This window comes from Thermobia domestica, chromosome 3, assembly GCF_964235325.1.
Source record: "Thermobia domestica chromosome 3, izTheDome1.hap1.1, whole genome shotgun sequence".
Classification (NCBI taxonomy): Eukaryota; Metazoa; Arthropoda; class Insecta; order Zygentoma; family Lepismatidae; genus Thermobia; species Thermobia domestica.
In genome coordinates, this window is record NC_137456.1 from 272,481,688 (window position 1) to 272,496,472 (window position 14,785).

General features: G+C 35.1%; 1 long non-coding RNA gene across 1 annotated transcript; it reads right to left on the bottom strand.

The window, feature by feature from the left end:
* Nucleotides 1-1,096: 1,096 nt before the first annotated feature.
* On the bottom strand, nt 1,097-14,230 carry LOC145681660 (uncharacterized). The gene is made up of 3 exons (XR_014130851.1): nt 13,994-14,230; nt 4,978-5,116; nt 1,097-2,254 (listed from the first exon to the last, which is right to left on the bottom strand). It is a non-coding gene; the product is annotated as an uncharacterized LOC145681660 (long non-coding RNA).
* Nucleotides 14,231-14,785: the final 555 nt, after the last annotated feature.

Genomic DNA, 14,785 nt, shown 5'->3' on the forward strand with positions numbered 1-14,785 from the left:
ATTCAGAAAGAATTTAAAATATTTCTCTGCGAAAACCAGAAAATGTTAGAAAATACTTTAAGTACGTTCTGAAACTACATACAATAACAAATGAAAAACATATCAATTGCTATTTGAAAAATAAATCGTAAATATTTTCTTTGTTAGCACAAATTCGTCTGAAACTAGTTTAATATTTTCTTAACATTTGCTACTGCTACAGAACACCAAGAAAAGTAATTTGAAAATGTTTTTGATTTGTCTACCTTATATTCTCTGAATATTTTCTATCATGTACTGAAAATATTTTCTAAATATTTTGTCATGTACCCGGGATCCCTTAATATTACAAGGCGACACCACAGGGGGCACTGTGCAGTACAAGTGGAGAAAACTAAATTATCTCGGACACACATTCTATATCTATGTCAATATTCATTTAAAAATATGGAGGAACAATAACAATCGGAACAAATCACATGCATTTTGTGAAAAGTATTCTTAATGGAACTAAAAAAAAATGCTATAGTACAGTTTCTTACAGAAGTATTAAAAATATACGAAACTTACAAACACGTGTATATAATGAGTTTTTCTTATAAAGAATCACTATAAAACGTGATCATATCATCATGAAACCATTTTATTGCACCACGACTCTTAACACAAGGACGACGTGGACCACTCAGATGTCCACAGTCGAGGTGTCTTAATTGTGCTCTACGTTGTATGTTTTACACAACACTAAAACAGCTATTGTAGTGCGTAGAATAAATGACAGAGCACAAGGAAGACATCCCAGTTATCAACATGTGAGTGGTTCATGTCGTCCTTGTGTTGAAAGTCATGATGGAATAACTCGAGTATAAAGAAATCAGGTCTACTAAGCTAAAGTACATAATTACAAAAGGAAAGAAAATGCAAGACTGGACTAAGATTTGAACCTGTAACTTCAACTTACCGTATCGATGCATTAACTACTAGGCTACTCACTGTTTCCGAATAGTCATTCATTCTACCACTCCTGAAGTCAGTGCTCAAGCAACCAGACCGCATTGACTATACCGCAACTTGTGAAGTACTTGGGCAACTAGTGTCTATACTACAGAACCCCACTGGTGGTAAGATTTATACATGATAAATGGGGAAAATAACTTATTTTATATCATGTAAATATTTAATGCGATATACAATCGATTATTTCTTTGAGTTATCGTATATAATAGAGAAATTATCCTTAAAATGATCTAAATTCCACCATCCTACATTCCTTATGATTACATAACAAACCGAAAGCCAAATAAAGGAATGAACCTTCAAAAGACAATACATAAAATAAAATCCTGTACATTTATTGAGAATAATTACAGTAATAATTTATTAAATTTTACATTAAGTATACATTTGTAGTACACAATATATTTACTGTGAATACATAAACAAAAAGTCTATATTAATTTAAGTCTACTAATTGCATACAGTACATTATAATAGTTTGAAATGTATATACACCTCATCAGTGTATCAATTTTAACAAGTTTTATTTAACATTAAAAAAAAACACTTTGTAAGAAAAGTTTGAACAGAGTTGCATCTTACAAACTCTTTCCCACACCCTAGTATTGTAGTTCAGAAGATGACTGTACCAATCACCGAAAACCAAGCAGCAGAATCATGCGTTTACTTACGTCCCCCCTCCCCTCAACACACACAAAATAAGTTAAACTATTTCTTGAAAAGTTCTCTGTCACCTTCATCTAAGAATATATTTAACGATACGAAGTAGGTATATTATACATTACTTTAGAATCTGAAGTGTGATTTAACTGCCATAAATTAAAACAGCATAATATGCACGCAAATTAGCTTAAATGAGTACCATACACATCACACGAAACGAGCTACGCCAATAATAAAAAAAAATCACAGTCAATAAGAATTAATTAGATCTTCAGTCTATATTTTTAAATTGGTGTTATGTTGACGCTATGAATTTTGGGCTTCCTATACTAAATGTCTCTATGCCAAACTCTCTATATATACAACGTTTTTCGTCGAATCTGCAAATTGAGCAAGCCGCGCGCTAATGATGGGAGGCTGATGATAGTTCATCACATAGGAAGACACTTTGAAATGCTAGGTGAGTCACAACACTTCCTTCCTTTTTCTGGGATTCATCCTTACTTACGGTCAAATTTGGTACCGTCTATGTAGTACCTGTGTGCGGCGTACCTTGAAATCATCTCGGTTGATAGCCTCCGAACACAGTGGACTCCTAAAATAAAGCAATTGTAAAATTACTATTTGTAGCATGTGTGGCAAAATTTAAAAACGAAAGATATCTCAGAATCAAGGTTAAGTCAAACAAAGCGTTTTATGCGTTTTTTTTTATCTTACCTCAGGCTATCCAAAATACTAAAACATTGTTTCCTATACTTTTGGAAGTTATGTACTAAATATCTTAATAAATATCACTCAAATTTGGTACGCTGAATAAAGTTATAGTGTAGATATAGAATTAAAACTATGATCCAAACTTAAAATAATGATATTACAGAACACAATAAACTTGATTTAGGATGAAAATGGAAATTGTAGATGCATGAGTATTACTGAGCGAAGGAAGGAAAGTAACTCAGCTGGGTTACGAGTTTGACAGTTCATACACAGAAATCGTTCGGTGGTTTATATTTCCTGCTTCGACTTAAAAGATAAAGAAGATAAGCTCGCTTTAAAAAGAGTTAAAAAGAAAAACACTTTTAAAAGATTTAATTTATTCTGAATTTTTGTTCAGTATTTGCAAATAAATAATGTAGAAAACCGACACAGAGCTTGCCCGCTGGACTCTGGCGCCCAAATCCCAACTCCGCAATATGCATGCCTGCCATAAAGTAATAGAGATAACTTTTTTAAAAAAGTGCAATTAAGCCTAGCTTAATATTTACATTTTTTAACGATACCTACAGTATGGCGCTAAATTCGTGGTACAAAAGCAGAGGAGTGTTTCCTGAGAGTAAAACAAACAAAAAAGTCCCAATAAACTTACGGCGAAAAGCCCATCGTTCACGTGTTATAGGCTGCCGAAAACATGAAAAAATCAATTGTAAAGGTCCATAGCTCCAAAACTATGGGACCTACCAAAGTCGGGTCAAGACTTCACTTAGGAACTAATATGTGCTCTATTCAAAAATACATGTTTTAGAATCCTAAGGTACTCACGCAACAATTTTTATGGAGGTAGTTGGAGAATACTTTATATCATAGGCCCGTAGTCAAACTCCCTCTATAAACATTGTTGTGGAAGCACCTCAGGATTCTGAAACACGCATTTTTGGATAGGGAACATACTAGGTTCTAAGTGAAGTCTTGACCGGACCAAGGTAGGTCCCAAAGTTTTGGAGCTATGAACCTTTAAAGTTCATTTTTTTAGTTTTGGAGCTATGAACCTTTAAAGTTCATTTTTTTCATGATTTCAGCAGCCTATAACACATAAACGATGGGGTTTTCGCCCTATGTTTATTGGAACTTTTTTTCCTTTTTTACTCTCAGGAATCACCCCTCTGCTTTTGTACACCGAATTTAGCGCCATACTGTATAAATTAATAAGGTAGAAGTATATGTGGTCCTTCTCACTATGCTCACTTATATATATATATATATATATATATATATATATATATATATATATATATATATATATATATATATATATATATATATATATATATCTTAAAGGCTAGTGATAAATAACACCAGCCCTCTGCCTCTATACCACCCTGTGATACCGGAGCAGGACGTTTGGGAGCGAGACGTTTGGACGCAAAGCCGTATATCTAAATAGGTTAATCTACTTAAATGGGTTATATTGTACTTCAAAAATAGAAACCGGATGATTACGTACTAAAAGCCTTAAAAATAGGCATTAATATCACTAAAACTCAAAAAATAACTGCACAACCTAAAATTAAGAAGTTCGGAAAGGTTAAATTTGATCCACATTTTCTTTAAAACGCCATGGCAAACAGTCACTGAAAGTCTCAGTTGCAACAAATGCTTAATTTAGTTCTAATATTTTTTTGTATAATGCAAAAAAAAAAAAGTCTAATTATTTTGTTTTTAGAATGATATATCCTAATTTCAGGAAAATCGGAGACAATGACCTGCAGAAATTTTTCTCAGCATGAATCTATATTGGGCTAAAATAAAATTTGCTGTAGGCATCCTACAGCACCCCAAAGTAAACTTCTGTGAAGTTATCTTTACAATATCTCTAACGTAAAGGATATTCATAACTTCATAGCAATTCATAACACTGCATTACTGCTTATTACTACGTATTTGCAACACAGATAATTGGAAAGGAAACAGTGAAATCTAATATACCTATTGAATAATTTACTTTATCTTATGTTACAATTACCATGACATTAACATTCCATGACGGAATTATGGGCCAAATCCAGCATTATTCTGCAATGTCAACAGTTTCAAAATTCTGTACGGTGAATTCTTTCATCAGCTTGAATCTATTTTCTTCTTTCAGTTCAGTTGAATTTGAGTTTAACGTCCCGTGAACAGCGAGACCATACAAAACGTGAACCTACTGATTAACGTGGAATCCGAACCACGACGTGAGCTCTCGTCGGGAATTTTCTTCTTTTCTTGGACGAATCGTCTTCTTGAAGCATTGCCTCGTGTCCTGCTTCTCTTTTTTTCCTTCGAAATGCATCAATAAAGCGCCAAATCAACCAATGTCGTTTCTTTACGTTCGATATATTATAAAGAACAGAAGTTTGTTTATTTTGGGGTGTCATTGGCTACCTACAATAAATTTTATTTGACACATTCTTTCTATTTAAATGTATAGTTAGTGCCTATTTCTATGAAAATTTATTAATATTATAGTGTCTCAACTTTCCATCAATACAATAGAGTCTCAACTATATGGTATAATGGGCATATCGAATAATAATAATAAAACATTCAATAAATACTCACTTCCTGAACTACCCAATACATAGCATAAAGAACACCATTTTCATTCCAAAACCAGCTCGTATTCATCTTTTCTGATCTCTCGGAACAGGTCAGTACTTAATAAACATTTCTTATGTTTTGTACCATGTTTTTTAATAATCTATTATAGAAAAAGAAAATGCAAAAAATTAAAATATGTACAGTATTTTACTAATTTTAAGTCACATCTTTATAGTAACTAAAAATTAATGAGAAACGTACATTGTTTTTAACTTAAATTAGATATCTGGTGCCTTCCATTTCAATTGAGGCAAAAATAAATAAATAAATAAAAATAAAATTGTACCATCACCATCTCAGATATTGTTCAAACTCTTTTTAATAGAAACTAGACGTGTTTTAAGCGACCCGTATTTTTTTTTTCGGAAAAAAAATTTCCACCAAGTAATGGGCCATCAAGGACGGGGAGTACAATTCATGAATTGTAGAAAACGTGGAAAATGGTCAAATTCGGAGCCTCACAATTCAGCTATGGAGACATGTAGAGTTATCATTCTTGTTGTGGTATGTACATAGGGATATGAATAAACTATATTTTATTATAGTTTGGTTTGCGTATGCGTATCTTTTTGTACATAAATTAACAAATGAACGTAAGTTTATGTGAAAAGTCAGAAGTTTATGCTTTCTTCCGGTTCGAATTTTAAATTCCGTTTTCAAGGTTGGTAAGACCTAGTTACCCGCTTCCTCCCCCCCAAAAAAAGTATCGCTTCTGTGTGCAACCGTTTTATCGCAAAAAATTCGAGAAATCGTCAAATTTTCAAAAATCGTCATTTTCTCGAAAACATCATAATTTAAAATTCTTAAATTTTGTCAGATGCTTCAACTGTACATGAATAATAAACACCAAATAGCATTCTCGACCAATGCTTCATGAATGAACTACAGCCTTTTTAAGTTAGCGAACTTTCTTTAACTTTGAAGTCACAGTTGGCAACAATGAAAACAATGAAAGTGTAAAAAAATGTTACCGCAAAGCATCGTGTAAAATTTCAAGATACAAATTCTATTTTACTGCATGTGAACTTCGCTTAAATTGGACTGTTATTCTGCAAAGGGAAGTTCAGAATGATCACTGGAGAAACGAGCAAATGTCCTTCTTTACGGGAGTGATATATTATTATGAAACAACTGACAGTTTTGCCGTAATAAGCGATGACAAAACACACATTTCGGCTCGTACTCATAGCCATGAATAAGATTCTAAAAATACTCGAAGAAAAGCGATAATATATGTTATAGAAAAAGGTTCGAACACGTAAAAATAAGTGTCTACAATTTCATAAACCGTTTCAGTGATTTCTGATGGTGCTGCATTCCACTTTAAAAATTGCTTTCAGATGTCCAAGATGCAGACAGGTCCGATAAAGCAGTGGCTTTTCAGTGAAACCGGCCGTGGTAACGGTCTCTGCGACGTATTGGGGAGAGGGGGATAAGAATGTGGCAACCCGGGAAAAGGAAAAACAGATTCACAGTATTAAACCTGCAGAAAAATTCGTGAGTACAGTGCAAGTACCAACTCTGGGTATTACTCTCGTCTTGTTGCCAAAAACCGAATTCGACAATTTAAAAAAAAAATGGGAAAGTGTGCGACCGGTAACTGGTATTTACCGAAGTCATCTTTGGCTTTTATGGCAGTAACGGGTCATCATGGACTAACTTCATGCTTTCCCCAAAATCGAGCTTCTGCAATTCAAAATGTAGATTTAAGAAATCTGCAAAAATGAACCTTTGTTACATGCATATATGATAACCAGTGATGGATAGCAGAAATATTATCAATAAATCATAAATTACATGAAATTGCAATGTTCTTTGTGTTTCCAGGAGGCGCGGTAGCTCAGTGGTAGAGCGTTCACCTCCGGTGCTTAGGGTCCTTGGTTCGATCCCAGCTCACGCCGTGTGGACTTTGTGGTGGACAAACACCGTGCTGGTGGGTCTTTCGGAGTTCTCCCGTTTCCTCCCACTTTCTTCATTCCACCATTTCACTCATTTCTCATAATCACTGTCTCCTTTAGCCTAACCGGCATAAACGTGGGACGTAAAACGTCCAAGATTTCATTTTATTTTCTTCTTTGTCTCCACATGGACCTTCAACAGGGTACACGTTTCCAGAAGAGAATAAGAGAAGAGAATATAAGTGTTTTGTGACTATCGACAACGTGCTACGAGTTGTGAGTGCACCAACACCTATTGGAGCATCTGCCATGGTGACATGCTATTAGCGAAGAAGACACTAAGCAAGCAAATAATTACTTCAAAGTGGAAAAAATCAGTGAAACTTTGTTTCCGAAAACCATTTTAAGTAAGTTTAAAATTTGTTTCGTAATCGTAATTTTCACCTCAGGTTACATCGGTTTAAGAAAACGGAGTAGGGGGAGGCTCATCTTATTATTTCAGAGAGCCTTTTAAAATAATAAAAAGAAGCCAGGAAAAACTTTTATCCTTTATTTAATGAATGTGAACCACAAACATCATCAAATTGTTGCACTTTCATTGTTTTCAGTGTTGCCAACGGTGATATTGAAGTTAATGAAACCTCCCTAACTTCAAGAGGCTGTAGTTCATTCGTGAAGCATTGGTCGACAATGCTATTTGGTGTGTTTATTATTCATGTAAAGTTGAACAATTTGACAACATTTCAGGATTTTAAATTATGGTGATTTCGAGAAAGGTGATTTTTGAAAACGACGGTTTCTCGAATTTTTTGCGACAAAACGGTTGCACACACAAGCAATACATTTTTTTTTCGAAGCGGGTAACTAGGTCTTACCAACCGTAAAATAGAATTTTAAAATTCGAACCGGAAGTGCTCGAAAGAAAGCATAACCTTCGACTTTTCAGATAAACTTACGTTCATTTGTTAATTTATGTACCAAAAGATACGCATGCGCAAACCAAACTATAATAAAATATATTTTATTTATATCCGTATGTACACTCATGTCCAAAATGATTGTCGCATATCTATAACTGTCTTCTTGTAAGAATATAATTTGATAATGATTTTGCAGGGTACTATAGATACTGATACTACATGTATAATCGGGAAATGTATACTCGTAGTAAATTTCAGAAGAAAAGAATTACAAACACGAAAATTAGAATGAGTAAAACAAAATATTGCTAAATTGACAAGAAAGTTTTATTTTCGTTTTATTGTTCTTATTTACTGCTCTTTTGACATGAAATTTGCCACATACATCGTCCTTCCCGATTATACACATACTACATTATAAGAAATACCGGCCGAATTCGTTATCAAATTATATTCCTACAACAACATATTTATAGACATGCGATAATATTGTCATGAGTGTACATACCACAACAAGAATTATAACTATCTGTCTCCATAGCTGAATGGTGAGGCTACGAAGTTTACCATTTTCCACGTCCTCTAAAATTCGTAAAATGTACTTCCCGTTTTGATGGCCCATTACTTGGCGGGAAAATCTTTTCCGACAACAAAAAATACGGGTCATTTAAAAAACATGTCTAGTTGCTATAAAAAAAGTTCCAATAATATCTGAGATGGTGATGCTTTTTTTTTTTTTTTTTTTTTTGCTGAGTTGAAATGAAAGGCGCAAACCATTATTTATGTTATTTATATGTTGATTCATTTTGCAATAGCAATCTACATGTAACAATACATCGGAGCCTTATATCTATTATAATATTTATCATAGGTAGAAATACGTAATACGTAATGCATAGTACTCCGTAAGGAAGCTATTATGAACTCAAGGCATTATGTAAAGTGATGATGCAGAACCACAGGAGTGAAGTAAAGCCATATTAGATGTAAGGCATAGTTGTATGGGATATAAAATTTTTACACTACCTTCGGTTACGTGCATATCCACCGTCGCTGACATGCCCGCTCCATACGGAAGCACACTAAGCTCATCCTGCTACGCCCTTGTGCTCACTCTGTTAATAATATTCGTGCTTTTCAGTGGCTATCTAGCACTGGTTGGTTCGTATTTTTAGCACTGTCGTTCTATCATTGCTTTTTTTTTATGATAATCTTTACTTTCAATTTTCAATACATATATATTTGCGCCTGATTTACATAAGAGTTGTACTTCTGCACTTCTGATGCACAGAGTTAAGTTGTTCTAAAGGAGAATATACTTTCGGAAAGAAGAACAGGTTACAAATACAAAACATACCTAAAATATAAAAACTTACTCTTTTCTTTATCATAGCACTATCGTATTCTAGATTCCTCACCCAACTAAATGAGGATTTCACTTACGAAGTATCAATAACACTAAAACTGTATTCTGTAACCATAGCCGCCCGCTGCAGGGAGCACTTGCTTTAACAATGGATTTTCCTAATTAGTATTAAAATATGCTAATTTTTTTATTCACACACAACAGTTAGTAAAGTTAGCAGTGAGTTGTAATAATTGTATTTTACATTAAATATTATGTGGTTCTAGGTATTTGTATCCGTGACTTTGCTTGTATGTCGGTCCTTTTGCCCACTCCCCCCTGTAAAAAAGTCCTGTGGGAGTTACTATGTCTACATTTCCCTTTAAAATTCGCTTATATCCTACATATACATCTATATAGCAACTAATTTTTAATAAAGATGAATATTTTTATGATTACGCCAACCACACGATTAAATTAAACGAGAGCCGTAATTAGTAGACACTACTTTAATTGGTTAGTGCATCGCATACACGACAATGACAACTAGCATATCTGAGGATGTTTCATACTGTGACCAGAAAACTTTACTTCGAAATATCCCATACTGCAGCTAATTTAATATTATATAAGAATTTCGATACTCGAAAAGAAAGATCAATTGAGACGTGTTAATTTATCCTGAATAACTGAGTCCTTCAACCAAGGAAGAGGGGTTCAAATAACTAATTGTCTATAACAGCCCAAGTACCGGCAATAATTAAGTGCAATGAGCAATTACAAAGACGAGACGGCTATTTTTACCGCAAAACTGTACAGCTGTTATTCCTTTTGCTTAATGTAATCAAGTAAGTTGGTTAACACCTTTTGACAATTTTCTTGGTAACTAAAGGTCAGAAGGTATAGCGTCGTTGGCTTCCCGCAGTTGGACCTGCTCCTCACTGGGTGTGTGGTAAGAGGATAGCAAATCACCAGCCACCATTCACTGCGCTCAGCGAGCCACGAGTAACCAAGCTGGCAACTCCCCATAAACGTCACTACAACTTTTCACGGGAAAGCAACGACGTTATACCTTCCGTACTATAGTAATCCAGGAAAAGGCAAAGTATAGTTTCACTGAGTACTGCTCGGTTACTATTCGGCTACACGACTTCTAGCGTAGTTTTAACCGAAATTCGACTACCAGCAGCTAAGTTATCATTTAATTCTTACTCTGCACACGAAAAGAAAAAAAAAAGTTCATATGGACCTGTGGTCAAACGTCTATAGTTACAGGCTGCCGAAAACGTGGAAAAAGGAAATTTAGAGGTCCAGAGTTCCACTACTGTGAGACAGATCCCAGTCGAGTCAACACATTACTTAAGAGCTACTACGTGCCCTATCCAAATATCCATATTTCAGAATCTTGTGGCACTTACACATTAATTTTTATAGAGCCAGTTGAGGAATACTCAGAAAAGTTGAAGTGCTCATAAACTGTCCATTGATACGCAAGCACCGCGGTATTCTGAAACATGGGTATTTGAATAGGGCACATACTAGTTCTTAAGTGATGTCTTCCTTGACTGCGCACGGTCCCACACTGAAGCTATAGATTTTTAAAGTTTATTTTCTTATGTCTTCGACAGTCTATAGCTTCGGAAGTATGGACTTTTGACCACAGGTCCATATGAACTATTTCTTTGCTCTGATGTGACAAATCACCTCTGTAGGTTTGATGCTTTAAATTTTCTTACATCCTATATATATATCAGGGTTGGCTGGTTTAAACCAGCTGTTTGTTTCAAAAAAACCAACTGGTTTAAACCAAAAAACGAGAAATGTTCGTAAAAGTGTAAGTGTTTGTAAAATCTTGATGAACAGACATTTGTGGGTTATCACGTTTCACTCCCATTGTTCGTGTTATATTCAGACCTAAATTTCCCATGCAATACTCAAAAAGATTATACTACAAAAGCAACTTTTTTTTAAGCTTATAAATGTTTGTAATTTTTTTGTAGTTATTATTGTTATGTAATTGCAATCAAAGAAAAATACTAAATATTGCTTCGTTTCAATGTTTACTATTGATAAAATACTTCGAAATGCCGTACTTTGTGTGTGTGTGTGTGGGGGGGGTCATACAGACCCCACGAGAGGCAGTTAGTGAAATGAGAAGTATTTCTGGTATCTATTTATGTATAAATGAGTCTGAGCCAAAGTGGACTCAAATAATTCGGATCTTTATTCACTTTTCTTACTGATATGCAAATTAAGTCGCTGTATTTCTTTAATTTGTATCAATAAAAGTCATTGTTAACTAACTTGAACTAAATTAGTTCTTCTGTACTCCGTAGTACTTTGAAATTGCCCATATGTAATTCTGTATAATAGTTTCACTTGTGGAACTGTTTATCTTTTTGCTCTTCTGAAATTACTCTTGACAATTATATCAAGAAGCATGTAAAGATCAGTTCAACGTATTTTTATGAGGATTCCTTCGTGAGTGAGTCGGCAGACGTATCGCATTTGTGGCTAATTAGTCCTGGTTCCGAGTTCAAATGGAGGACAATTTCTCTCGGATGTAACTCGAGAAGCGGTTTTTATTCCGCATTAAGCTTATGTGACCCCTTCCAGCATAACCCGGTTGTTGCATAATAACATCAAGATGAAACAAACTTATTTCTGTCCATATATGATATGAATATATAGAGCAAATTATTTAAATAAAACAAACCTGGTTTAAACCAAAAAAAAAAAAATTTGTTTTTTTCAACAAAAACATGGTTTTTGCCAACCCTGATATATACTAATATAAAGAAACGTGGAGAAAGTTATATTGTCTACCAGTGGCGTATTTAGGGGGGGGGCTTCCGGGCTTAAGCCCCCCCCGAAATCTTACTTACTATAGTAAAGTATATGAAATATCTTGCAGAATTTTCACATTTTCAGCAAAGCCCTCCCCGAAAGTTAGCAAAGCCCCCCCCGAAAGAAAATCGTAAATACGCCACTGTTGTCTACTGTAACGGTTAGTAACATAACCAAGAAGGCAGCAATCTTCTAGAACACAGGCTCGTTTTCCCATTTAGCAGTAACCTCTGGTGCTTGGGGTCCCCGGTTCGAACCCTGCCTCCGCCAAGTGAACTTTGTGGTGGACAAACACCGTGCTCGTGGGTTGTCTCGGGGTTCTCCCGTTTCCTCCCACTTTCTTCATTCCACCATTTCACTCATCTCTCATTATCACCGTCTCCTTTAGCCTAACCGGCATAAACGTGGGACGTAAAACTCAAAGATTTCATTTCATTTCCATTTAGCAGTAATAAAAACAGAAAACAACGTGCCCTGCGTTGCACTAACCCGTCTCCACTCGCTAACGCTCACTCGGCATTATTATGTGAATTAAATGTAAAGCTTTGGTAAAGAAAAAAAACAATTATTACACTTTTAGCCAAAAAGTAGGCGACGACTAACTTCGGAATAAATAGTTGTTAGTGTGCTAGTCCACTATCATCGTTTATGCGCGTAACCCCCGTCGATGACGCGCCTGCTCCCTACGGGCGCACCCTTATCACTCGGGCTTTCGTGCTGCACTTCTGCCCTGACTCAGTTAGATAGCACTCGCGCTTTTCAGTGGCTACCTAGCACAAACTGGGGCTTAAGTTTAGAGTTGCCCCTCCAGTCTGTAGGTGCCCTTGGACTTTGCAACATACAAAAAACAGTGCTTAAAGTATTAAAAATTATTACATTTCACTTAACTTTAGTACTCCGTTGGCTTTACAAAAATTTAAAAGGTTTTCTTCATTATTTTTGAGCATTCATTACACCTGTTCGCCATATTTTACAACTACCATGCTGCTGAATGCTTCCGCATCCGGCAAATAGTACTAATTTCCACATATCTTTTCTCGTATTAAACATAACTCTCATACCGAACTTAAATTCCTAAACATCAAATAAAAACTTCAAATTATCATTTCTTACCTCATTTCTCCTGTAAATTTTCCTGATTTTTATAAAAAGCGGTGCAGATTGACATAAGGAGAGGTCAGTATAAGGACAGTATGGACGTACAACATAAAAACTACAGTGCATAAGGGTAAGACACGCCCCAACTACGTATCGATAAGTAGGGCCCTTTGAAAAAATATAGTAGAGTAGGGTATGGTAAAGTAGAGTAAGATATGGGGTATGTTTAGTACAAGGGGTCCAGAAGCACGTAAAAACGCAAAATTTACAGGAGAAATGAGTGATACAAGTACTTAGACGTAACATAACGCAACCAAATCTAACCTAACATAAACTAACGTAAGCTAACCTGAACTAACCTAAACTAACGTAATATTAGTAGAAATAAGCGAAATTCTATCATTTTTTGGAAAATTATGCGAGACTCCTACACTAATATAACATAAACGAAACTAACCTAACGTAACCTAAACTAACCTAACCTAACGTAACCTAAACTAACCCTACCCCAAACTAACCGAATGTGAGCAGAAATTACCAAAATTGTAACATTTTTTAGAGAAAAGAGCTGGACCCCTTCTGCTAAACATAGGCCTAAGATATAAATAAGTAGGGTAGGGTTTAGCTTAAGGTTAGGTAAGTTTTGATTCTTTTTCATAAAATTATTAATGTGTAATTTCTCCTTTCTGAGTGAGAGTATCTGCTGGAGCGGGCGTTGTAAATTAATCCGTGCATAAATCACAAACCAGTTTGGGGTTGAGGGGCAACTCTAAACTTAAGCCGTTAAGAGAAATACAAAGCTCTACCCTAACCTGAAAATGGAAGAAATTTGTCAAATGTTATAAATATATAAATAAATAAAAACTTACTTGTTTCAAATGTTAGCTTCTTTGCTTCTTTCTTTCTTTCTTCATCACTATTAACAGTGTTTTTCTCGCCTCCGACTTAAATGTAGTCTTAGTAGGCTCCAAATGCTAAATTCGTTAGGTGATCTCTATTGAACATTTTGACTTGTTACTATTTTCTTCAATGGAAGGAATATTTCAAGCAATTTATTTGTATTCATGTTCACAAATGAATGATCCACCAGTATCTAACACTCATTTGTTTTCAAAACTCGCTGGTTCAAATCAGCGTTGCCAGACTGACAGTTCGGAATTATTCCAAAACCTGATCGAAATTATGCTAGATTCGGTCAAATTATGCTAGATCCTCATAATTACTATTTCAGGAGTTTTAAAAGAAAAAAGAACGAAGTTGAGATACGATAACGTAATTTAAAATACGCAGAGCTCAAGAATGCGTGGATAGAACTCAATACTTCACGCACCAAAGCTTAACTCAACTAAACTAGTGCAGTCGTTCCCAGACTCAATGGCGTATATATCGTATAAATGAATGCAAAGTGTTTGTTTACATATTTTGAAAGAAAATTACCTAGCAGCATAAACGGAGTTGGGAATTGTCTGCTGGGGGGGGGGCAAATTTTTGGTCGGTCCCTGACCTTTCATTTCAGGAATAAAGGTGGTCATGAAGTCAGAAATAAAGATGGTGAAATTGTCAAAAAGCTAACAGGAGATAATGGCCCCCATAGCTCCGACCATGCCTCGCAGTTAAAGAATTAGAAAACCGTGGGTGAAGCCACAAATAATAAAAAAAAA